This window comes from Elephas maximus, chromosome 2, assembly GCF_024166365.1.
Source record: "Elephas maximus indicus isolate mEleMax1 chromosome 2, mEleMax1 primary haplotype, whole genome shotgun sequence".
In the NCBI taxonomy this organism is placed as follows: domain Eukaryota; kingdom Metazoa; phylum Chordata; class Mammalia; order Proboscidea; family Elephantidae; genus Elephas; species Elephas maximus.
The window spans coordinates 138842359-138869729 of record NC_064820.1 but is presented as its reverse complement, the minus strand read 5'-3'; positions in this window follow the sequence as shown (position 1 = coordinate 138869729).

The window sequence follows — 27371 nt, the reverse complement described above, 5'->3', positions numbered from 1 at the left end:
TGTGCTTGTGTTATATCTCAGATATGCCTGGGATTTCTGGGAAAGGAGAACATACCAACTATTCATTTCCTGAAAAAAATAACACAAATTTGCATGGATTGATGTATAAAGTTGGTCAATTTGACTAGCTTTCTACATTTTTTTAACGTTAGCTTCTGTTCTCAATTGTAAAGATTCTGAGCTAAGGACACAGAGTTGGGAGCTTGGAAAGGTGGATATAGGCAGAGTTCTCAGGGAAAAATACTGGAGAGGATAGAGCAGCACAGACAGGGAAGTGTGAGAGTACCCCCAAGGTCTTCAGCTGACTACCCAACACTAGGGGAAAAAAAGAGGCAAGTAGGAGCAGTCAGAACAATCCCCAGAGCTCATACAGGACTGGATGGAAATTGTTGGCATTCCCACCAGCCAGGTGGGACAACCTTATTATACATGGGACATAGGGCAGGGGTACTGTCTTAGGTTGGGTTCTCTAGAGAAACAAAACCAATAAAGTACGTAAATATCTGTATAACCTAAAAACTCATCTCCACTGAGTCGATTCTGACTCATAGCAACCCTATAGGACAGAGTAGAGCTGCCTCCTAGGGTTCCAAGGAGCTGCTGGTGGATCTGAACTGCTGACTTTTTGGTTAGCAGCCAAGCTCTTAACCACTGTACCACCAGGGCTCCCCTACAGAAAAGGTGTCCTGAATTATTGGCACTAATTGTCTGCTTACTAAATAAATATATACCCTATTGTAAAGTTAATTGACTGAATTCTGATATAAAAATGATCTCTTTTGAGCTAGTGTTGTGGACTCCAAAAGCTTGATCAAATTGGGGTTAAATGATAAAGCTGAGTGGATCTGAGGATCAACCAAGGTGACACATAACCCTAATGATCATAGATACTCAGAACAATATTGTCTCATTAAACAAACAAACAAGACCAAACCCATTGCTGTGCAGTTGGTTCCAACTCATAGTGATGTGGTAGGACAGAGTAGAACTGCCCCACAGGGTTTCCAAGGCTGTAAATCTTTATGGAAGCAGAAGGCCACATCTTTCTCCCATGGAGGACCTGGTAGGTTTGAACTGCTGACCTTTACGTTAGCAGCACAGCACTTTAACCACTAGACCACCAGGGCTCCTTATTGCTTCATTAGTAGGCAAAATTAGCCGAGACTAAAAGCTAATTTTATCCCTGAAAACAAAGCTTACACTTTTTTTTTTTTTTTAAACAAACATCAAATTGTTTCCAGGTAATCCAGTGTTGGTCCTGATCTTAAGATTTTTTCTGTCCTCTGGATGCAATAAATGAGAATCTCTTTATATATTTTCAAGGCACTCCTTTGACTTTCACACTTTACCTTAAATTTAAGATTATTCCCCCACAGAGGGTCATTGTCTGTCCCCACTGCATCAAAAGTATCCTAGAGCAGCCATCAGATTCTATGCTGTCATTAATAGCTGTCTATTCAGATCCAACTCATGATGACCTCATGTATAACAGAACAAAATTTTGCCTGGTCCTGCACCATCTTTATGGTTTAAGTTTGAGTCCATTTTTGCAGCAATTGTGTAGTGCCTTTCACCCTAAGGGGCTAATCTTCCAGCACTACATCTAATAATACTTTGTTGTCATCCATAGGATTTTCATTGGCTAATTTTCAGAAGTAGATCTCCAGGCCTTTCTTCCTAGTCTGTCTTAACCTGGAAGCTCAACTGAAACCTGTCCACCATCAGTGACTCTGTTGGTATTTGAAATACCAGTGGCATAGCTTCCAGGATCACAGCAACATGCAAACCACCATGGTACGACAGATTAACAGACGAGGGTAGATCTGATTTTATAGCTCTTGTAATTACTTCTTCCCCTAAACCTCCAAATTCTTGAGATATTGTACCCACAAGTGCTTTCTGACACACTGATAACTCATCTGTTTACCACAAGTAAAAGTTTTAATAATTGCACCTACACAGCAGGCCAGGGATGACCAGTACTTTACCTGCAACCAATGAAGGGCTCCACGTTGTCAGCTCTCCAAAATTGTACTTTATAATTTGCTTCCTAGAACCACTTCAAGTACCAACTATCTGAACTTGAATTCCCTGGAAGATAGAATTTGAGGAAGATGTGTGCTTGCTAAGGATACTAAGGGATTCTCGCAATACCTGTAAGGGCATGAGGGAAGCAGGATTCAAGAAGCTGGTAGTTATTGCAGTTGCAACAGAGACTTTAGCCAGATCTTCACGTTGTTTGTATCTGGATGATCTTTCAGAGTTGTCCCAGATTAAGGGAAGAAGGCCAAAACGGTGTCCCTGCTTTGATCAGTAGCTGGAGACAAGCTGTCCCTTTGGGAAAAAGCATAAATTTGTTTCTAGGTAGCTCCTTTCAGCAGAGAGTAGTTCCTTGAGAGAGGCTTGGCTTTTAGCCATTGCTATCCAGCCCTCGCAGCAGCTGCAGGAATGAGGGCCTCAGAACAGAAAGGGAGGTCTGAGCAGTTCAGCACAGGAGACTGTACGAACTTGTGCACGCTAATATATTTAAGGATCAACTTTCCCCCGTATTTTTTTTTATTCCCAACAAAGAACAAATAAAATGTAGAATTGTTGTGTTGAATACTATGCCTTGGATACAGGAAAGTTAAGCTCTTGGTTCGGGGTACAATAAGTGTTGACGGTAGGTCTGGAGTTCAGGTCCTCTGCCTTTCACCCTGTGTTCTTTCACTGTTAGAATCTGTCAAGTGCTAGAGAACTTTAATGTTATAAATCTCTCTCTCTTTTTAAAGAGAAATCAAAGAGATTCATTGGGCTGCCATTTTTTGTTGTTAGATGCTGCGGAGTCAATTTTTCACTCATACTGACCCCATGAGACAGAGTAGAACTGACCCATAGGGTTTTCTAGGCTGAAATCTTTTTTTTTTTTTAAATATTTTATTGTGTTTTTGGTGAAAGTTTACATAGAAAATTAGGTTCCCATTTAAAAATTTCTATACATATTGTTTAGTATAGACTTTGGTTATATTTTTCACGTTGTGTCAGCATTCTCATTTCTGTTCTGGTTCTTCTGTTTCCATTAATCTGGCTTCCCTGCCTCCCTGACCTTCTCATCTTTGCTTTAAGGTAAATGTTGACCGTTTGGTCTCATAGATTTTTTTTTTTTTTAATTAAAGGAGCTTAGTACTGATGGGTGATATTGTTTATTTTATGAGCCAATTGGTTATTGATATCTGGGAGTAGTTTCAGCTCAAAGTTTAAAGGATATCAAGGCAATAGTCTCAAGGGTTCCTCTAGTCTCTACCAGTCCCGTGAGTCTGGCCTTTTTTTTTTTTTTTTTAAGAATTTCAGTTTTGTTCTAAAATTTTTCCCCATTCTATCTAGGACTATCTGTTGTGTCCCTGGTCAGAACAGTAGGTATTTGTAGTTGGCACCATCTAGTTCTTCTGGTCTCAGGATAGATGAGGGTGTGGTTTGTGTAGGCAGTTAGTACTACAAACAAGTTTCTTCTTTGAGTCTTTGGTTTCCTTCTTTCTCTTTTGCTCCAGACGAGCAGAGATCGATAGTCGTATCTTAGACAGCAAACTTTTAAGACCCCAGATGATACTTTCCAAACTAGGATATAGAACATAAACTTTATGGACTATGTTGTGTAAATTGACCAAGATGTTCCAGTTGACCAAGACTATGGTCCTAAGTTTCAAACCCAGGAAACCAGTCCTTCGAAGTGTTTGGTTATGTCTGGGAAGTTTCTGTGACTGCCCCCTGTGGGATTTATACATAAGCCTGCAGATTCATCTATGCATGCTTACATATATACACGTATACCTTCATATATATATATATATATATATATATACACATGCATACATATCTACCTATGTAACTACTCACATATTTTGTTGTTATTGCAAAATTGTATATGTTATAGCATTTACCAGTAACGTCCCTTATTCTTGTGTAATTCTTAGTGTCATCGTTAACCTTGCTCCAGTTGTGCACACGTCACCCTCATTTGATATTGCCTTTCCCATCACCAAAAATTACAGGGTTCTACTGTCTAGAGAGTGATTCACCTTTCTTCCCCTTTCCATCCCTGGTAACCACCAAAGAACATTGATTTCTGTACGTATACCTATTTTTGTCTTTTTATAAAAGTGGGATCATACAATATTTGTCCTTTTTTAAATGACTTATTTCACTCAGCATAATGTCCTCTATATTGATCCATGTTATAAGATGTTTTGTAGTATTTCTTTGTATGTATATACCACATTTTGTTTATCCATTCATCCATTGATGAGCACTTAGGTTGTTTCCATCTTTTTGCTGTTGTGAATAATGCTGCAGTAAGCATGGTGTGCATATGTCTACTCGTGTTATCACTATTAGATCTTTAGGGTATATACCTAAGAGTGCAATTGCTGGATCATAGGGCATTTCTGTTTCTAGCTTTTTGAGGAAGTGCTGTATCATTTTCCATAGTGGTTGTACCATTTTCAATCCCACCAGCAGTGAATAAGTGTTCCAGTCTCCCAAGAACATCACCAGCAGTTGTGGTTTTCTGTTTTTTTTTTTTTTTTAAGTCAGTGCTGTTTTTGCAGGGGTGAGATGGTATCTCATTGTAGTTTTGATTTGCGTCTTTACAACACCTAATGAAGGAGTCCTGGTGGTACGATGGTTAAAGTGCTTGGCTGCTAACGAAAAGGTTGGTGGTTTGAACCTAGCAGCTGCTCTGCAGGAGGAAGATGTGGCAGTCTGCTTCCATAAAGATTTACAGCCTTGAAAACTCTATAGGACAAGTCTACTCTGTCCTAAGGGTTGCTGTGAGTAAGAATCTACTCAATGGCAGTGGATTTGGTTTTTGGTTTAATGGCTAATGATCTCAAGCATCTTCTCGTGTGTTTGTTGGTCGCATGAATGTCCTCTTTGGTAAAGTGTCTGTTCATGTCCTTTGCCCATTTTTTAATTGGATTATCTTTTTTTAAATTTTATTATGCTTTTGGTGAAAGTTTACAGCTCAAGTTAATTTCTCATTCAAAAATTTATACACATATTGTTTTGTGACATTGGTTGCAATCCTCACAATGTCACAGCATGCTTCCCATTTCCATCCCAGTTCTCTGTGTCCAGTCCCTGTCCCTTCCTGCCTTCTTGTCTTGCTTTTGAGTAGGCGTTGCCCATTTGGTCTTGTATATTTTTTTGGAGTAAGAAGCACACTCCTCACACGTGTTATTGTTTGTTTTATAGGCCTGTCTAATCTTCATCTAAAAAGTGGGCTTCAGGAGTGGTTTCAGTGCTATTAGCAGAGTGTCCAGGGGCCAAGTCTTGGGGTTTCCTCCAATCTCTGTCAGGCCAGTAAGCCTGGTCTTTTGTCATGAATTTGAATTCTGTTCTACATTTTATTCCTATTCTGTCTGGCACTCTCTGTTGTCATCCCGGTCAGACTGGTTGGTTGTGGTAGCCAGGCACCATCTAGTTCTCCTGGGCTCAGCATGATGGGGTCTCTGATTCATGTGGTTCTTTAGTCCTTTGGGATAATATTTTCCTTGTGTCTTTGGTTTTCTTCATTCTCCTTTGCTCCGAACAAGAGGAGACCGATAGATGTATCTTAGATGGCAATTCACAAGCTTTTAAGACCCTAGATGCTACTCATGAAAGTGAAATGTAAAGCCTTTTCTTTATGAACTACGTTATACCCATTGATCTAGATGTCTCCTGAGACTATAGTCCCCAGCCCTCAGCCCCAGCTACTTGGTCCCTCGAAGTGTTTAGATGTGTCTAAGAAACTTCTATGCTTTCGCTTTTGTCCAGTTGTGCTGACTTGCCCTATATTGTGTGTTGTCATTTCTTTCACCAAAGTTGACAGTTGTGTACTAGTTAGTGATTTTCCCTTCCTCTCCCTCCCCGCCCTCATATCCATCAAAGCATGTTTTTTTCTATGTGTAAATTTCTTGAGTTCTTATAACAGTGATCTCACAATATTTGTTCTTTTGTGACTGACTTATTTCACTCAGCATAGTGCCCTCCAGATTCATCCAGGTTGTGCGGTGTTTTGCACATTAATCTTTGTTCTATATCTTTGAGTAGTATTCCATTCTGTGTATGTACTGTAATTTGTTTATCCATTCATCTGTTGATGGGCATTTTGGTTGTTCGCATCTTTTTGTCATTGCGCATAGTGCTGCAATGAACATGGGTGTACATATGACAATTTGTGTGACAGCTCTTATTTCTCTTGAGTGTAATCCTAGGAGTGAGATTGCTGGATCATATGGTATGTCTATTTCTAGCTTTTTAAGGAAGCACCATATCATTTTCCAAAGTGGTTGTACCGTTTTACGTTCCCACCAGCAGTTCATAAGAGTACCAGTCTCCCTGCAACCTCTCCAACATTTGTTTTATGTTTTTTGGACTAGTGCCAGTATTTTCAGGGTGAGATGGTATCTCATTGTAGTTTTGATTTCTCTAATAACTAATGATTGTGAGCGAGCATTGCCTCACCTCATGTGTCTTTTGGCTACCTGAATGTCTCCTTTGGTGAAGTGTCTGTTCATATCCTTTGCCCATTTTCTAATTGGATTATTTGTTTTTTTGTTATTAAGCTGTTGAAGTATTTTGTTCCTTTTAGAGATTAGACCCTTGTCCGATATGTCATAGCCAAAAATTTTGTCCAAATCTGTAGGTTCTCTTTTTATTCTTTTGTTGAAGTCTTTTGATGAGCATGTGTTTGATTTTTAGGAGCCCTCAGTTATCTAATTTTTCTTCTGGTGTTTACGCATTGTTATTTATGCATGCATTAGGGCCCTTAGCATTGTCTTGATTTTTTCTTCCATGATCTTTATCATTTTCGATTTTATATTTAGGTCTTTGATATATTTTGAGTTAGTTTTTATGTACGGTGTGAAGTATGGATCTTGTTTCATTTTTCTACAGATGAACCTTCAGTTATACAAGCATTGTTTGTTAAAGTGACTGTCTTTTCCCCATTTAACAGACTTTAGTCCTCTGTCAAATATCAACTGCTCAGAGACAGACGAATTTACACCTGGGTTCTCAATTCTGTTCCATTGATCTGTGTGTCTGTTGTTTTACATGCTGTTTTGACTACCGTGGCAGTATAATAGGTTCTGAAATCAGGTGGTGTGAGGCCTCCCACTTTGTACTTCTTCAGTAATGCTCTGCTTGTCCAGGGCCTCTTTCCTCTTAACTTTCCATATACAGTTGGTGATTTTTTTCTCCATCTCATTAAAAGATGCTGTTGGAATTTGGATCAGGATTACATTGTATCTGTAGGTCCTTTGGAAACCCTTGTGGCACAGCAGTTGAGAGCTACAGCTGCTAACCAAAAGGTTGGCAGTTTGAATCCACCAGGTGCTCCTTGGAAACCCTGTAGGGTAGTTATACTCTATCCTGTAGGGTTGCTATGAATCAGAATCCACTTGACGGCAACGGATTTGGTTTGGTTTGGTAGATCCTTTTGGGTAGAGTTGACATTTTCAGAATATTAAGTCTTCCTTTCCATGAGTGTGGTATGTTTTTCCACTTAGGCAAGTCTCTTTTGTTTTCTTGTAGTAGTGTCTTGTAGTTTTCTTTGTATAGATCTTTTACATCTCTGGTTAAGTTTATTCCTAAGCATTTTATCTTCTTGGGGGCTGTTGTAAATGGTATTGATTTGGTGATTTCCTTTTCGAAGTTCGCTTTGTTGGTGTAGAGGAATCCAACTGATCTCTGTATGTTCATCTTGTATCCTGATACTTTGCTGAAATCTTCTCTTAGTTCTAGTGTTTCTCTTGTGGATACTTTGGAGGTTTCTGTGTATAAGATCATATCATCTGTGAACAGGGTTGATTTTACCTCTTCCTTGGATGCCCTTTATTTCTTTTTCTTGCCTTGTTGCTCTAGCTAGAACTTCCAGCATGGTGTTGAATAAGAGTGATGATAAAAGACATCCTTGTCTGGTTCCCATTCTCAAGCGGAATGCTTTCAGTCTTTCTCCATTTAGAATGATGTCGGCTGTTGGTTTTGTATCAATGCCCTTTATTATGTCAAGGAATTTCTTTTTCATTGCTATTTTGCTGAGAGTTTTTATCAGGAATTGTGTTGGGCTTTGTCAAATGCCTTTTCTGCTCCTGTTCAGATGATCATGTGGTTCTTTTGTTTTATTTATGTGGTTGATTATATTGATTCATTTTCTAATGTTGAACCATCCCTACGTACCTGGTATGAATCCCACTTGGTCATGACGAATTATTTTTTTGATATGCTGTTGAATTTTATTGGCTAGAATTTTGCTTAGAATTTTTACATCTACTGTCATGAGGGATATAGGTCTATAGTTTTCTTTTTTTGTGGTGTCTTTGCCTGGCTTTGGTATCAGATTTATGCTGGCTTCATAGAATAAGTTTGAGAATATTCCTTCCTTTTTCATGCTCCGAAAAAGCTTGAATAGTATTGATATTAGCTCTTCTCTGAAAGTTTGGTGTTTGGTAGAATTCTCCAGGGCTTTTTTTTTTTTTTTTTAATTACTTCTTCAGTGTTTTTTGTTGTTGTTGTTATGGGTCTGTTTAGTTTTTCTACCTTAGTTTGTGTTAGTTTCTGTAGGTAGTCTGTTGCTACAGATTTGTCTGTTTCCTCTAGATTCTCAAATTTGTTGTAGTACAATATTTCATAGTATTCTGTTATGATCCTTTTAATTTCAGTTGGGTCTGTTGTGATATCACGCATCTCCTTTTTTGTTCAGGTTATTTGCTTCCTTTCTTGTTTTCCTTCTGTCAGTTTGGCCAGTGGTTTGTCAATTTTGTCGATCTTTTCAAGGAATCAACCTTTGCTCATGTTGATTCATTCAGTTTTATTTCTGCTTTAATTATTTGCTTTTTTCTGGTTTCTGAGGGCTTCTTTTGCTGCTCTCTTTGTGTTTGAGTTGGCCCTTTCTTCTTTTTTGTTGTATGGATTTATTGCTATAAATTGATCTCTAAGTCCTGCTTTTGCTGTGTCCTAAAGGCTTTGGTAAGTTGTGTTTTCATTCTCATTTGACTCTATGAATTTTTTCATTCCATCCTGATTTCTTCTATTACCCAGTAGTTTTTAAGCAAGGTGTTGTTCAGTTCTATGTATTTGTTTTTTTCCTTTGCTGTTTCTGTGATTGATTTCTACTTTTATGGCATTGTGATCAGAGAAGATGCTTTGTATTATTCCTATGTTTCGGATTTTGTTAAGGCTTGCTTTGTGGCCTAAAGTGTGGTCTATTCTGGAGAACATTCCAGGTGGTTGGAAAAGAACGTATACTTCACTGCTGCTGGGTGGGAGTGTTCTATGTATGCTTATGAGGTCAAGGTGATTGATTGTAGCCTTCAGATCTTCTATATTTTTGCTCAATTTCTGTCTAGATGTTCTGTCCTTCACCGAAAATGCTATGTTGAAGCCTCTTACTATTATTTGAACTGAAAACCTTTTGGTTAGCAGCCAAGCACTTATGTATTGTGCTACCAGGGCTCAACCATGCTTAGTAGGACCAGGATATTAAATGGATTAAGGTTTTAAGCCCCAGGAGGAGATTGGTGGTCATATATAATATGTTGTACTTTTTCTGGGTAAAGTTTCTTTTTGCCGCCTGAGTTTTGTTAGAGTCACCCATGTAAAAGTAAAGGATCAACAGCAAAGGACCCAAGTTCTGTTCTTTTGAAAAAATCTTTTTCTATCTTGGGCTAAGCAAATCCTATCCAAGGCATCATCCTCCAGGGCTACCCTTGTTTCAACTAAATGTCTATTTTCAACCTACTTGCTCTCAAGAGGGAGGAGTGTTTTTCCATGAGCTGGGAGAGGTATCAGGTCTTTGGCCTTTCTGCTGGTTATTTCTCTTATTAGCATTATCTTTCCCAAAAGAAGGAATTTCCTCTGAAATGACATTTGTGCTTCTGGGCTGAAATAGTCTCAGAAATAAATTATTTTCAATTTGACAGTAAAGTTTAATAATCTTTCATTGAGCATTCATAATGTGTTAAGTACCAGGCTACTTATATAGGGATACAAACATGCTCGAGACATGATCCCTGCCCTAAAGGAATGTGGTCTAATTGGATGAGACAAAGACTTAAGCAAATAATTACACCATTAAGCAATGAATGTTACAAAGGTAGGCGCACAGGGGCTGTAGATTCACAAAGGAAGTTGAGGAATAAATGTGATGTAATGTAAGAGTGAGACAAAAAGCCATGGTATTGCACTCAGAAGGGTGCAGTTAACATGTGTTTGGACTGGTCGTACAGTTCTTGTAATTAGCATGCTAAACAGGAACGATCCATAATACTAACTAGCAAGTACCATGGACCATGAAGGAAAGGAATACAGAAAGAGAATTTCTGTGCAAAGCTGTTGGAATCGAGGAGCGGAGGGTTGAGTAGAGCAGGCACGTGGCAGAGATAAGCTTTCCTGGTGAGGAGAGACAAATTGAATGAATAAATAAGTAAGACCATCTGGATTTAAATGGCAATCCGCTGAAGCTGTGAAAATGGTCTAAAAGTTAGGGAGAGAATCCTGGGAATCAAGGATAAACTTGTCTGTGTTACAGTTTTGCCTGAGGCCAGCCCTGCTTAGTTTAATTTGACATTCTCCCAGAACGTATGTAACATTAACTAGATCACCTTTGGGTTTTGAAGTAAAATGCTAATGTCTTATTAAAGTTATTACTTTTCTGTGTTCAGTATGCATGTCAATAGAGAATGCTTTAATTAGGATACTGTCTTAGTTTGCCCATCAAGGAGACATTTAAACATATCCTGCTATTATAATATTTACATTTATGTTTGGTTTAGTATAAAACGTCAACTCCTCTTCCCAGGATATATATGTAACATTTTTGTTTAAAGATAAAATGCTACTTTAGAAAGCATTATCCATAGAAATCTGTATATGGAGTTATGTTTGCTTTTGTCAGAGCAGGTAATTTATTATAATTTATTTTCACTGGGGGATTGTGGGGTGAGGAGAATAGAGAGGTAAGAGAGGAGACTTTTCTGCATCTCTCACCATGTACCTTTTTTTTTTTTTTTTTGCTTTTCAGACCCACTTTCATTATTTTTTCCTATTTTCCCCAATTTTTTTTTGTTTTGAAAAATCCCAAAGAACACCTAAATACCTTCTTCTAGATTTCTAAATTTTTAACATTTTGAATATTTGCTTATACATACACACATGCACACATGCACAAAATAGCTCGTTTTTTCTCAGCATCGTTGTGAAGTCATATATTTTTAAAATTCAATATGTTATCCATTGCTGTCATAGTTATTTTTGATGCTTTTCCTCTCTTTCTCTCTGTCACATGTGTGCGTGCGCGCGCGCACACACACACACACAGTTTTTCCCTGGATCATTTATAAGAAAGTTGCACGTATTATGACATCTCACTTCATATATTTCTGCATGCATCTCCTAAAAATAAGAACACTCTCTTATATAATTCCTATAGAAATATAATATTGTGACCACATCTATGGAAATTAAGTTTAATTAAAGAATATCCTTAATACACAGTCAATATTTAATTTAAAACAATTGTCCCAAAGATGTTGTTTATGGCTGTTATTACACAGCTCTGGAATCAAATCGAAGTTCACAAATAGCATTTTTATTTCTTTAGTTTCGTTTTAATCTAAAGAATTTTTTTTATAAAAACATTTTATAAGAGATAGAATGAGCTGTCTTGCAGGAAGTCTCATATTCTGGATTTGTCTGGATTTGGCAAAAATGCTACATAGTATTGGTTTTGTATACAATTAATTGAATTATATCCAGAAGTACCTAATCTCAGACTGTAATAAAAAATAAGTAATAATGCTAAATTTATTACTTGGTTCAGTTGGCAACCACCATAACTATTTATTGTAAAGGTACATTTTCCACTTGGGAATTTAACAAATTATCTCTGGGACGATATTATGTCACTGTGTGAATTTTCTGTTCTTTCAAACCATTTCACTCAATAATTTTTGCATCCATTAATGATCTTCCCAAGTCTCTATTATTACACTGGTAGTTTCAAAATGCTTTTTAATTCTATCTTTCCTCTGCAGTTATTAACTGTAACTCTTCTGTAAAGGAATATTCCCCTTTCTCATTCTCTGTCTCTCTGTCTCTTTGTCACCTGAATTAGAAAACAGAAAAGCACTAGAACTAATTAATAAATCAAAATGTCTGATATCTGATAAAAGTAACCCAATAGACTAGCACTGGCTAACCTAATCTAGAAAAGAAGAGAGTATATACATTCTCAAAATAGGAAATGATGAGGGAGACGTAAGAATGAAACAACATAAATAAAAGTATCATAAGGTGATATTTTACACAACTTTGTACAAATAAATTTGAACACCAAAATTAAGTGAAAATATTTGTTGGAAAACACAGTTTAGTGACATCAACTTTGATTAAAATAGAAGGCTTAAAAGGACTGATTTCCTTAGAAGAAATAGTGAAAGTTATAAAAAAATTTACCCCCACACAAAAAATAACTACCTAATGTCTTTCCAGCGTAATTCTATGTTATCTTCAAAGACCACATACATAATTTTTTTCAGACTATAAAAAATGAGGCTTAACTCCTGAGGTTTTTTATTATATTTTTATAGTCAAGAAAGTACATTTTTTAATACCTAAACCTGAATAAGAAGGCACTGACATATAATAAAGAAAATTATCATGAAATCTCACGATTATCAAATAAAAAATCTTAAATACAACATTAGCAAGTAGAATTCAGTGCCATATTGAAACTACAATAAAATCATATCCTTTATTTCTGCAATGAAAAGATGATTCATATTAGGAAATGCAATTGTATACTTAATGGTGCAAATAGATCAAAGAAGAAATACTGTATGATTATACCTGAAACCTAAATCTAGCAATTACTTAAAAGTAGAAGCATTTCTATTGAGTTCAGGGATAAGTCAATGAAGTCCACTATCTCTACACTGTATTGGAAGTGTTTGCCAATTGGAAGTGATTTTCTTGAGGAAAAAGAAAAAAAAAAAACAAAAAAGGAGGTACTCAAAAATTCAACCCATTGCTCTCAAGTCAATTCAGACTCATAGCAACCCCATGTGACAGAGTAGAACTGCCCCCAAAAGTTTCCTAGGCTGTAATCTTTATGGGAGCACTTTGCTAAGTGTTTCTCCTGCTGAGCCACTGGGTGGGTTCTAACTGCCAACCTTAGCAGCTGGGCAGTTAACCACTGTGCCACCAGGACTATTGGAGATATAAAAACTATAAAAGAAGTAAAACTGCATCTGTTGCTGGTGATTTGATATTGTATCTATAGAACACAAGATAAAAAATGCTAAAACTAACTCATACAATAGAATAATCTTTATTATTGGATATAGAATTAACATAAAATATATTTATATATACAAACAGTAAGAAATTAGAGCGTATAGTGCAGAGAAAATCCTACTTATAATAGTGAAAAATAAAATATTAAATATTTAAGGATTTTAATATTATTTCTGGCCACAATAAAGAAGCTTTTATTGGACTAACACTCTCACTGAAAACAGCTATTATAAAAGCTAGACAAAATATGTACACTATCTTTCTGTAACCAAAACTAAAACTTTAGGGGCTGTGATCTTAGAAGTAAAGGATGTGCATGATGTGAACTTCATATTCACACCCATTGATCCTTTGTGGGTGTCATCCAATTCCTGTTAAAGGGAAAATATAGCCCAAGCAAGAAGCATTGGTCTTATTGGGGTAAGGAGACAGAAGCCATAGATTTGGGACTGATGAAGTGACTCTAACTTGAGCAGAAAAATCGTAAAGAATAGGAAACTGCAGAGAATAAAGCCCCTAAATCTATGTACAAATTGCCCTCAGATTATTCACTGACTATAAAGTTGGGCATGTGCAGAGTGAGATTTCAAGAAACCACCAGGATTAGCAAACTACAGCCCATGGACTAACTGCAGTAAAAAAACAAAAACAAAAACAAAAAAAAACACCCCTTTATTTATTGTTTGTGGCCGCATTTGTAGTATAGTGGCAGAGTTGATAGTTGCAACAGAGACCTTATGGCCTGTAAAGTCAAAAATTTTTACTATTTGGTTCTTTATAGAAAAAAGTTTGCTGACCTCTAATCTTCAGAATCCATGATTTTCATCTATATTATCCAGAGTCCAGTAAAAATTGTGAAGTGTGCTGAAAAATGATGTAACAACAACAACAATCTTCCAATATCTGTTATTAGGATGAAAACAAACAAACAAAAAAAGCCCTGTCCAACTGCTAATAGATCATAAAATATCATGGATAACATTGGGAAGAATGGGAATTCCGGAACAGTTAATTGTGCTCATGAGGAACCTGTTCATAGACCAAGAGGCAGTCATTCAAACAGAGCAAGGGGACATGGTGGTTTAAAGTCAGGAAAGGTGTATATTAGGGTTGTATCCTTTCACAGCTCATTCAGTCTATATGCTGAGTAAATAATTCAAGAAACTGGACTATATGAAGAAAAATGGGGTGTCAGGATTGGAGGAAGACTCATTAACAACCTGCATTATGCAGGTGACACAACTTTGCTTATTGAAAGTGGAGAGGACTTGAAGCACTTACTGATGAAAATCAAAGACCACAGCCTTTAGTATGAATTACACCTTAAGATAGAGAAAACAAAACCCCTCAAAACTGGACCAATAAGCAACATCATGATAAATGGAGAAAAGATTGAAGTTGCAAGGATTTCATTTTACTTTGATCCACAATCACTGTCCATGGAAGCAGCAGTCCAGAAATCAAACAACATATTGCACTGGGCAAATCTGCTGCAAAAGGCCTCTCTAAAGTGTTAAAAAGCAAAGATGTCACTTTGAGGATTAAGCTGCACCTGACCCAAGCCATGGTATTTTCAACCACCTCATATGCATTTGGAAGCTGGAAAACAAATAAAGAAGACCAAAGAAGATTTGACAGCTTTGAATTACGATGTTGGAGAAGAATATTGAGTATACCATGGACTGCCAGAAGAACAAACAAATCTGTCTTGGAAGAAGTACAGCCAGGTTGTTCCTTAGAAGCAAGGATGGCGAGACTTCATCTCATGTAATTTGGACATGTTATCAGGAGGGACAAGTCCCTGGAGAAGGATATCATGCTTGGTAAAGTAGTGAGTAAGCAAAAAAGAGGAAGACGCTCAACAAGATGGATTGACGCAGTGGAGTCAACAGTGAGCTCAAGCATAATGATTGTAAGGATGGCACAGGACCTAGCAGTGGTTCATTCTGTTGTACATAGGGTCGCTATGAGTTGCAGCCAACTTGATGGCACCTAACAACAACAACTGTTGTACAAACAATTAGCTTCAACTGGACTTGTTGCCATTGATACTATTGCTACAATTTTAAAATGTAGCTTCTGGAGAAAGAAAGTAGTCACATAAAAAAAAGATTTTTGCTATTTTGAAATCTTTGAGCTATCACCCCTAACCATGCCCAGGGTTTAATACTTACTTGACAAAATTTGACCAAAATGAGAGCAATAATTTGTTTTAAATTACAAAATTATTTAATTTTTTAATCTGAGAGACTCAACTGGTTTTAAATACTGACTTATCTATAATTTTCATAACCTGGGTGTCAAGAACTGTGAAGTGTCTAGGATTTTACCATACTTGCAAACTAACAATTTTTCCTGCCATAGTTGCATGGATGCTGGCAGAGGACACGAGACTCCTGGGTCAGAGACAAAAGACTTTGTTGCTTATGGCACAGCAAGTAGTCTAAGCATCATGTTTGGGTCAGTTTCTCTTGCCCATCAAGTTCCACAGAACTTTATGCATCGGCTTAGGTGGATACTTAACATGCAGTGGGTTTGTGGCACAGCCGAGGAACCCTGAGTTTAGGGAATCCTAAAATGAGCAGTAAGCACACCTGCCTGATCTTTTTTCCAGAATGAGACATTATTATAATGTACAGTATGAAAACTGCCCTCTCCTCTGCTTCAGAGGGGAGACATCAATCTATCTTCCAAGGCTGTCTGCTACATAAATTTTTTAAAAAGGTAGTCTGGAACCTAAGGGTATTCAGAGCCTCTGCTTGTAAGATGTGTAGAAATGGGAATGGCCAATAGATAATTGTCTTCCAACGCTAGGAAATGATATAGGTTAGGACTCTATATCCCTTCTTAAAAATCATTTGAACATTTAAAATAAATTTTGTTTCTTTGCTTCAAAACCTTAAATATATTTTAATAATAGTTAAATCTTTTCTAGTTGAATTGAAGTTCTTCCTTGTCAAGAGAATAATGCAGTCACAAATATACAACACACAAACATACAACACACTATTTTATTTTCCCTTCCTCAAATACCTTTAATACACTAAAGGTCAGCAAACAATTTATAAGGAAAGTAATTAAAATGGTCATCTGACCAACAATTCTTTATCCCTATTATTCCTACAATTCCTAAAGGAAAAAAAAATTGTTATTTTAAAATCAAAACTGTCCAAATTTCAAAATAATTTAATCTTTCTTTGCCTAAAGTTTACTCCTAGCCCTTACAATGCATCTCAAAATCCCCATGTACCCTACAAAATTGTTAAACACCCAGAGTACTTGCTTGACTCCTGTTCATTTCCCTTGTTGCACTCTGATCCTTTCAGTTGTTGGCAAAAAATTAATTTATATACACAGTTGTATGCCCAACAGATTTAAACCACGGTTCCAGAGGAAATACCTGACACTGGTTATACCCTGCAGCCCAGGGACTAGACTGTAGAAGAGACACCAATGGACCACTTCAGATACATTTGACAAATCATGTACTTCAGCTTCCAGATTAATACCCACAGATACATGGCTTCCAGTTTAAATGTATTTTGAATCCCACAGCCTAGACATCTAGTTCTATTGTAGATTTAGCTCTGAGGTTCAGTAAAAGTCCTTTCGAAGTAGACAACTACCATAAGTGGACAACATCTTTCCAGAATTTTACAAATGAAAAGGTGCCATCATGTGTGGAGAGCTTTCTTCCAAGATTGCTGATAAAAATCCATGATAGGGGTAAGAACTTACTTTAGTGTTGTCATCTTGTTGTGTCTTTCTTTCTCATCCTTCCTGTTACTCCTTTTCATGTTAATCCATTTTGCTTTAGCATCACTGCCAGTTTCCCACTGTTAAATTTGTTTTACAGATTTTCCAAAGATTCAAAACAAAACCTCCAGTTATGTATATCTTTAAGAATCTGACATGATAAGTTATCAGAAGGATACAAGACACCAGATATCCTGGAGGATTTTATCTTATGAAGAAAGAGAAATCTCAAGTTTGTCACGTAGAAACTCATTTAGTTTATTGCAAGGTAGTCATGGTAAGGCATGCAGGTAAGACCTCATGACATTCATTTAACAGTGGAGAATCAGAATTAATAACCACAATGTTAGTTTACATGTTAGAGACCAGATCTTTAGAATTCAGGCTTTTACCTTCTTCAGGAAGAAGGCTTGACCACACCTCGAACTCAGAGGGGGTCCCTGTAACTAGGGTCTGAGGTTGATTGTTGTGAGCAGTGTCCTTGGCAGGCTTCTCAGTCTTCAGACAGGGACTCAGAGAGAGCTTTTGCTTTTGTCTTCTTCTCTGAAAATGAGTAGAGTCTATAGGCTTATATGCCCCGTGTGCTGTCATGTTCAACTATAATTGGTATATTTTATTGCCAGTTAAGGAATTGTTGTATGACGTATTTATATTTTGTTAATTTATACTATGTTTAATTGCCATGTAGGGAATTATTGTGTGACATATTTATATTGTTGTTTGCTACATGTTTCAAGGCCAAGTTAATTAAAAGTTATGGGGATTGTTTAGTGACATATTTATGTTTGGTTCATTTTTAGAGATTTGATTAATGTTACGTCCCATTATCACAGAGTGCAGGTGCACAGCTCAATTTCAGAAAGTTATTTACGACATACTTCACATATATCTATTATTATTTTCAAGGTTAGAACAACTTTCTAACAACTTATAGTTAATTGTTAGAGAGTATTATAGAAATGTATTTGTTTCTATTTCTAAGTTCAGAAATTTTCTATTTAGAACTTGGCATTATAAGTGACTTATACACAGGTGTTTAAAAGTATAAAGACATCATAACCATGTAAAAAGCATTATAGAAGTATGCATAATACTGAACTACACATATGTATTTTAATAACACTACAGAATCAGATGTGATTTGAGAACATACAGAAAGTATACGTAACACTAGACTTCACTGATTTGCACAAGAATTTTTACCCTGAATAATTGAATTAAACTAAAATGTTTGAGTTGTAATTTATCTTTGAGTATGATTCAAACAGCAAATCAAAGAGTTCATGCTTTGGAGGGCCACAGATTAGTAAAAATTCATTGGCTAGACTAATCCTAAATAATGCAGTTGTGCTAGACTATTTGTTTACCAGCGAAGGTGGAACCTGTACAATAGCAAAGGAAAGATGAAACAATTGATTATATAATTGAAAAAGAAAACCGTTTAGTTTACTAAGATCATCCTATGCCTGTCATTAAGCTTAGGATAACTATTGTTTTTCAGTGCCATTGAGTTGGTTCTGACTTATAGTGACCCTGTGTACAGAGGAATGAAACATTGCCTGGTCCTGTGCCATCGTTATAAAGTCACTGTTATACTTGAGCCCATTGTTACAGCCACTGTAACAACCCATCTCATTGACGGTCTTCCTCTTTTTCCCTGACCCTCTACTTTACCAAACATGATGTCCTTCTCCAGGGACTGGTCCCTCCTGATAACATATCCAAAATATGTGAGACGAAGTCTCCCCATCCTTGTTTCTAAGGAGCATTCTGGCTGTACTTCTTCCAAGACAGATTTGTTTGTTCTTCTGGCAATATTCTTTGCTAGCACCATAATTCAGACATCAGATCTTCTTCAGTTTTCCTTATTCATTGTCCAGCTTTCAAATGCGTTTGAGGCAATTGTCCAGCTTTCACATGGCTTGGGTCAGGTGCACCTTAGTTCTTAAAATGACATCTTTGCTTTTTAACACTTTTGAAGAGGTCTTTTGCAGCGGATTTTGCCTAATGTAATGTGTCCTTTGATTTCTTGAGCACTGCTTCCGTGGGCAGTGATTGTGGATCCAAGTAAAATGAAATCCTCGACAACTTCAATTTTCTTTGTTTATCAGGATGTTGCTTATTGGTCTAGTTGTGAGGAATTTTGTTTTCTTTACGTTGAAGCATCATCCATACTGAAGGCTGTAGTCTTTGATCTTCATCAGTAAGTGCTTCAGGTCCTCTGCACTTTCAGCAAGCAAGGTTGTGTCATTTGCATAATGCAGGTTGTTAACAAGTCTTCCTCTAATCCTGATGCCCCATTTTTCTTCATATAGTTCAGCTTCTCAGATTATTTGCTTAGCATACAGATTGAATAAGTATGATGAAAAATACAGCCCTGATGCATACCTTCCCTGACTTAAAACCATGCAGTATCCCTTCTTCTGTTGGAAAGACTGCCTCTTGATCTATGTACAGGTTTCTCATGAGCACAATTAAGTGTTATGGAATTACCAATTTTTGTGATGTCATCCATAATTTGTATAATCCACACAGTCAAATACCTTTGCATGGTAAATAAAACACAGGTAAACATATTTTCTTGCATTCTCTGCTTTCAACCAGGATCCATCTGACATTAGCAGTGATATCCCTCGTTCCATGTCCTTTTCTGACTCTGCTTGAATTTCTGGCAGTTCCCTATCGATGTACTGCTGCAGCCACCTTTGAATGATCTTCAGCAAAATTTTGCTTATGTGTGATGTTAAAGCTATTGTTCAATATTTTCCACGTTCTGTTGGATCACCTTTCTTTGGAATAGACATAAAACATGGATCTCTTCCAGTCAGTTGGTCAGGTAGCTGTCGTCCACATTTCTTGGCAGAGATGAGTGATCATTTCCAGTGCTGCTTCATTTGTTGAAACATCTCAATTGGTATTCCATCAACTCATGGAGCCTCGTTTTTCACCATGTCTTCAGTACAGCTTGGACTTCTTCCTTCAGCCCCTTCAATTCTTGATCATATGCTACCTCCTGAAATGGTTGAACGTGTAACAATTCTTTTTGATACAGTGACTCTGTATTCCTTCCATCTTCTTTTGATGCTTCCTGTGTCGTTCAATATTTTGCCCATAGAATCCTTCAGTATTGCAACTCGAAGTTTCAATTTTTCCTTAGTTCTTTCAGCTTGAGAATGCTGGATACGTTCTTCCCTTTTTATTTTCTATCTCCATGTCTTTGCACATTTTATTATAATACTTTACTTCGTCTTCTCAAGCTGCCCTTTGAAATCTTTCCTTTAGGTCTTTTACTTCATCATTTCTTCTGTTCACTTTGAGTCAATTAGGAAATTGGATATAAGTGGTTCTAAATGATTTGCAGGAGATTTGTGATTATCCTTAAGCTTTTTGTCCAACTTTGCTGTATATATATTTCATACCTAAATGCTAGTACAAAGGTGTTATCTCTAGGCAACTTTTGACTCAAAACACTGTATCTGGGGAGACTGAAGCTCTCATGGTAAATTTGGCTTGGGAGCTGAATTTGATCAGATTGGAGGGCATTGAGAACAGGAGAAATGATAAAGACCTGCCTAAGATGGAGGCGCCTAAAATAAGGAGCCTGGGTGACACAAGCAATTTATGATCGGCTGCTAACCTAAAGGTTGGCAGTTGAACCCACCTAGTGGCTCTGTGGAAAAAAGTCCTGGTTAACTCCTTCTGTCAATATTGTAGTCAAGAAAACCCTATGGACCATTTCTACTCTGTAATGCATGGGGTCACTGTGAGTTGGGGGGTGACTCGAAGGCAGTTAACAACAACAACAACAAAGAATACTGACAGGCATTATAGAATGACAGCTTATTGGATGTGCTTCACGGAAGAACTAGTCCTGTTTTTCTGAGAAGCCATAAATCAGTGATATTATTTCCTTGTGAATACCCTAACTGGCCTCTGCTGGCTGCTGCTTAACCAGAGAAAGGAAACAAAGATTACTGTTCTCAAATTGTCTCTGTATTTTTCTTCTCTGTTTTTGTCTTTAATGAATAAATTATTTTTTGGTTTCCTTTATATATAAGTGAAATAGCGTAATTAGCAATATATCAAATTATTCTTTGAAATTTCCTAAAGTTGTTTTAAATTCATGGAACCGGATTATGTCTGAAAGCCAGTTGTGCCAGGAAAAATAGGCCTTTTCCTTACTAAAGATGCTGCAAGAACAATAATAGCCTCCCTCTAAGGACCTTTTCTGAGAATTAATGACTAGCTGGGTTAACGACCTTAAATTTTTAGGAACATCAGTTTTCCCATCTACTTATTAATTCATCCAAAATGGCAGGACTAAAATAATTAGCATTCAAATAAAAGCAGAAATCGTGGGACCCAAGAGGGTGTTGGGAAGATGTCAGAGACAGTATTTAGAGTGAAAATCATGAGAAAATACAAAATATATGTGGTGAATTGCTTGGCGTGTAAAATGAACGGAAAGCAAGTAATTAGTGGAGTAAAAAGAAAAGAGGAACAGGAAATAGCAGAGGTTGTTCAAAGAAATAATGAACGGGTAGTTCAGTATCATTCAGAGTCAGTGAAAAAAATGTTCATTTAAAAGGATAGTGGGAAATAGTAGCATCAATATAATCCTAGGAGAAATTTCACCCAGGTTTGAATACTACAAACCTTTTGAATTGAATGAAGGCTTCAAAATACGGTAATACACCTGATCAAATGTGCCCATCAATTAGCGAGTAATACAAGATAAGGGTTTGGAGAATGCTGTTGCCGTGATGTTCGATGGTTGTTAGAGCCTCACTTCCCATTGCATGGCGGTGAATGAGCATGAACACTTATCTGCACGTGTGACAGATCTAAGGAAAGCAGATGCATATCCTGTTCAAAATTTAGACAAATTAGAGAAAATTCAGAATCAGCTATCCTCCCATTTCCTGAATCTAGTCCATTACAAAACATTGCAATGAAAATATAAATATGTTGCTTCTTCTCTAGAAAGCATGCCTCATAACATAGAATAAAGCCCAATTAGAATAAAGTCAACATTTTTGAAATTAAAAAAAAAAGTTCTTTAGCTGATTTAGCTTGTCATTAAGAATCTGGAAAAAAGGAAGTAGTCTGAAGAAACTGTGGTATTTTTAAGAAGACTGTCAGAATGGTGATTAGACATTTCTTTGATTCAGAGTATGAGAAAATTGGACCTAAAATATAAAGGCAGACAGAGGGCAATTACATGTAGAGATTGAATATTGTTACAGAATCGTACTGAGTCACCCTTTAGCACTTAAGCAAATCATCACCAGCAGAGAATGAAGCATTTGAAATTCACTCCATGTTACTCTGGAGCAAAGTTCTGAGGCAGACCGTAAATCTTAACGTAAGCATGAGTTCTTTTATTTTTATTTTTTGGCATTACCTTAGTCATCCTTAAGTTACAAAATCACAGAATCAAAGTTGGAAGGACATCTAGAGACGTCAACTAAATCACTTCTCTGCATCAACTAACCTACCTTTTGCGTAAACATTTCCAGGAACAAAACATTTTACAACTACCCCAAGGAGATTGTTAAATCATTCCAATGTTTATAAGCCCTAGCAGCTGGGAGTTCTACTTCCATAATGGCATTGTATTTGCTCTCATCTCTCTGTTCTCACCCTCTCCTCTTCCCCACTCCATCCTGCTTCTTAGTTTTTTGGATCCTATATTGCTTTTCTCAAGTAAATCTACTTTCTTTCCTTCTTTCTGCATCCCTACTGCAAGTTTTTTTCCTACCGTTCCAGTGCTTCATTTGTATTCCTTTACAGCCTCCTGAGATCTTTTATTTTCTCCTGAATCCTCAATAATTTTGCTTTATGTTATTTCAGATTGAGAGCAAATGAACCAAAGTGTTATAAATCAAGCTGTGAGGAAAATGAAGCATTTGGAAATGTGACTATCTACAGGGCTAGTTTCACCAGTTGCAGGATTTACAGGCATTCTTACAGGTTTAGGAGAGCCTCAGTGGGGATCGCGGCCAACATCTCTTTTAGGTTTACTTACCCAGGCAAAATTGTTGGGTTGCTGGCCAACATCCTATTAACATATATAAAGCTCTCTGTTCTAAGGCTTACAGAATCAGTTAGAGTTCAGAATATTTTTTAAAAGCATGGTTGAGGAGCTTGTTTAATGAATTGCATCTCAGGATGTTTTTATTCTTGAAGGAACTGCCTGTAAAATATTAGCAGGTGGCAAGTTAAGGCCATGGAAGATTTTGCACTTACAGCAGCATTCATTTAGGTATATATTTTCCATTTAGTAGTTACCACATCAGTTTGCAGACTCTACCATCCCTCACATTCTAAATTCTTAAATTCCACAACATTTTTTTTTCAATTTTTTAAATTGTACTCTAGATGAAGGCTTACATAACAAACTAGCTTCTCATTAAACGATCAGTATACGTATTGTTTTTGATGAAGGCTTACATAACAAACTAGCTTCTCATTAAACAATCAGTATACGTATTGTTTTTCGACGTTAGTTACCAAACCCATAACATGTCAACACTCTCCCTTTTTGACCTTGGGTTACCTATTTCCCGCTTTCCTGTTCCCTTCTGCCTTCTAGTCCTTGCCCTGAGCTGGTGTGCCCCTTTAGTCTCATTTTGTTCTATGGGCCTGTCTAATCTTTGGCTGAAGGGTAAACCTCAGAAGTGACTTCGTTTATGAGTTAAAAGGGTGCCTGGGGGTCTGCTCTCTGGGTTTTTTCCAGTCTCTGTCAGGCCATTAAGCCTGGTCTTTTTTTATGAGTTAGAATTCTGTTTTACATTTTTCTTCAGCTCTATCTGGAACTAACTATTGTGATCCCTGTCAGAGGAGTCGATGGTGGTAGCCGGGCACCATTTAGTTGTGCTGGACCCAGCCTGGTGGAGGCTGTGGTACTTGTGGTCCATTAGTTCTTTGGGCTAATCTTTCTCTTGTGTCTTTGGTTTTCTTCATTCTCCTTTGCTCCTGATGGGGTGAGAAAAATGGAGTATCTTGGGTGGCTGCTCACAAGCTCTTAAGACCCCAGATGCTACTCACCAAAGTAGAATGTAGAACATTTTCTTTATAAACTAGTTACGCCATTTGAGCTAGATGTTCCTTGAGACCATGGTCCCCACAGCCCTCAGCCCAGTAATTTGGTCCCTCAGGGAGTTTGGATGTGTCTATGGAACTTCCATGACCTTGCCTTATACAATTTGTGCTGGCTTCTCCAGTATTGTGCACTGCCTTACACTTCACCAAAGTTACCAGTTACCCATTGTCTATTTCGTGATTTTCCATACCTACTACCCCTCTCCCTTATAATCATTAAAGGTTGTTTCTTTTTGTGTGTAAACCTTTTCATGAGTTTTTATAATAGTGTTCTCATGTAATATTTGTCCTTTTGTGCCTGACTTATTTCACTCAGCATAATGCCCTCCAGATTCATTCATGTTGTGAGATTCTTGGTAGAGTCATCGGTCTTCTTTACTGTTGCAAAGTACTCCATTGTATGTATGTACCATAGTTTGTTTATCCATTTGTCTGTTGATGGGCATCTGAGTTGTTTCTATTTTTTTGCTATTGTGAACAATGCCGCAATGAACACGGGTGTGCATATGTCTATTTGTGTGATGGCTCTTATTCCTGTAGAATATTTTACTTGGAATGGGATTACTGGATCATATGGTATTTCTATTTTTAGCCTTTTAACAAAGCACCATATCGTTTTCCAAGATGGTTGTATCATTTTGCATTCCCACCAGCAGTGCATAAGGGTTCGAATCTCCCTGCAGCCACTCCAACATTGGTTATTTTCTGTTTTTTTGATTCATGCTGGTAATGTCGGGGTGAGATGGTGCCTCGTTGAGGTTTTGATTTGCATTTCTCTAATGGCTAGTGATCCAGAGCATTTCCTCATGTGTCTATTAGCCGCTTGAATGTCTTCTTTGGGGAAGTGCTTGTTCATTTCCTTTGCCAATTTTTGAATTGGATTATTTGTCTTTTGTTGTAGAGGTGTTGGATTTTCCTGCAGATTTTAGAGATTAGACCTTTGTTGGATTTGTAATAGCCAAGAACTTTGTCTGAGTCTGTAGGTTCTCTTTTTACTCTTTTGGTGAAGTCTTTTGATGAACTTGTTTCATTTTTAGAAGATCCCATTTATCTAGCTTATCCTCTGGAGCTTGTGTATTATTGGTTGTGGTTTTTGTCCTGTTAATACTGTGTATTAGGACCTCTAGTGTTGATCCTATTTTTTCTTCTATGAACTTCATAGTTTTTGGCTTTATATTTAGGTCTTTGACCCATTCTGAGTTAGCTCTTGTATGTGGTGTGAGGTTTGGGTCCTGTTTCATTTTTTTTTGCAGATGGACATCCAGTTTTGCCAGCACCATTTGTTAAAAAGACTGTCTTTTCCCCATTTGAAGGACTTTGGGCCCTTGTCGAAGATCAGGTCACTGTAGGTGGATGGATTTACATCTCAGTTCTCAATTCTGTTCCATTGGTCAATGGTATCTTCTTGTACCAGTACCAGGCTGTTTTGACAACTGTAGCCGTATAGCAGGTTCTGAGATCAGGTAGTGTGAGACCTCTTTCTTTACTATTCTTCTTCAATAGTGGTTTACTTATCTGGGGTCTCTTCCCTTTCTTATAAAGCTAATGATTTGTTTTTCCATCTCTTTAAAGAACGCCGTTGGTATTTGGATTGGGATTGCGTTGTATTCGTAGACAGCTTTAGGTAGAATTGACATTTTCAAAATGTTAAGCCTACCTATCCATGAATATGCTATGTTTTTCCATTTTTGTAAACTCCTTGATTTCTTGCAGTAGTGATTTGTAGTTTTTTTTTGTTTGTTTGTTTACGTCTTTTGAATCCTTGGTTAGATTTATTCCTAAATATTTTATTTTTTAGGGGCTTTATAAGTGGTATTGTTTCTTTATTTCCTTTTCATCATTCTCTTTATTGGTGTATAGGAATCCAACTGATTTTTGTATGTTGATCATGTGTCCTGCTACTCTGCTGAATCTTTCTATTAGTTCCAGTAGTTTTCTCATGGAGTCTTTTGGATTTTCTATGTATAGTATCATATCATCCACAAATAGGGACAGTTCTACTTCTTCCTTACCTATTTGGATTCTCTTTATTTCTTTTTCTTACCTTATTGCTCTAGCTGGGACTTCCAGCACAATGTTAAATAGGAGTAGTTATAAAGGGCATCCTTGTCGTTTTCCTGTTTTGAAGGGGAATGCTTTGCATCCTTGTCTTTTTCTTGTTCGAAAGGGGAATGTTTTCAGCCTCTCTCCATTAGGAATGATGTTGGCTGTTGGTTTTGTGTAGACGCCCTTTATTATGTTGAGGAATTCCCTCCTATACCTATTTTATTGAGAGTTTTTTTTTTTTATCAGGAATGGGTATTGGACTTTATTGAATGCCTTTTCTGCATCAATCAAGATGATCATGTGATTGTTTTCTTTTATTTATGGGGTGGGTTGCATTGATTGATTTTCTAATGTTGAACCATCCTTGCATACCTGATATCAATCCCACTTGATTATGGTGTATTTTTTTTTTTTTGATATGCTGCTGAATTCTATTATCTAGAATTTTATTGAGAATTTTTGCATCTATATTCATGAGAGATATCGTCTATAATTTTTTTTTTTTGTGATGTCTTTGCCTGGTTTTGGTATCAGGGTTATGCTGACTTCATAGAATAAATTCAGAAATATTGCTTCCTTTTCTATGTTCTGAAATAGTTTGAGTAGTACTGGCATAAGCTCTTTCCTGAATGTTGTTAGAATTATCCAGTGTAGACACCTGGGCCAGGGCTGTTTTGAGGGGGAGATTTTTTTTTTTTTTTTTTAATCTTTACCTTTTCAATCTCTTCTTTTGTTATGGGTCTGTTCAGAGTTTCAGCATCATTTTGTGGTAGTTTGGGTAGGTAGTGTGTTTCTAGAAAGTTGTCCATTTCTCTTAGGTTTTCAAATTTGTTGGAACATAGTTTTTCATAGTACTCTGTTGTGGTCCTTTTTATTTCAGTTGGGTCTGTTGTAATGTCCCCCATTTCATTTATTTGTGTTATTTGCATCCTTTCTTGTTTTCTTTTGTCACTTTGGCCAGTGATTTGTTGATTCTTTCAAAGAACCAACTTTTTGGTTTTGTCGATTCTTCCTGTTGCTTTTCTAGTCTCTATTTCATTTATTTCTGCCCTGATCTTTGTGATTTCCTTTGTTCTGGTGGCTGTGGGGTTCTTTTGCTGTTCTCTTTCTGTGTGTTCGAGTTGTGTAGCTAACACTTTGATTTTTCCCTT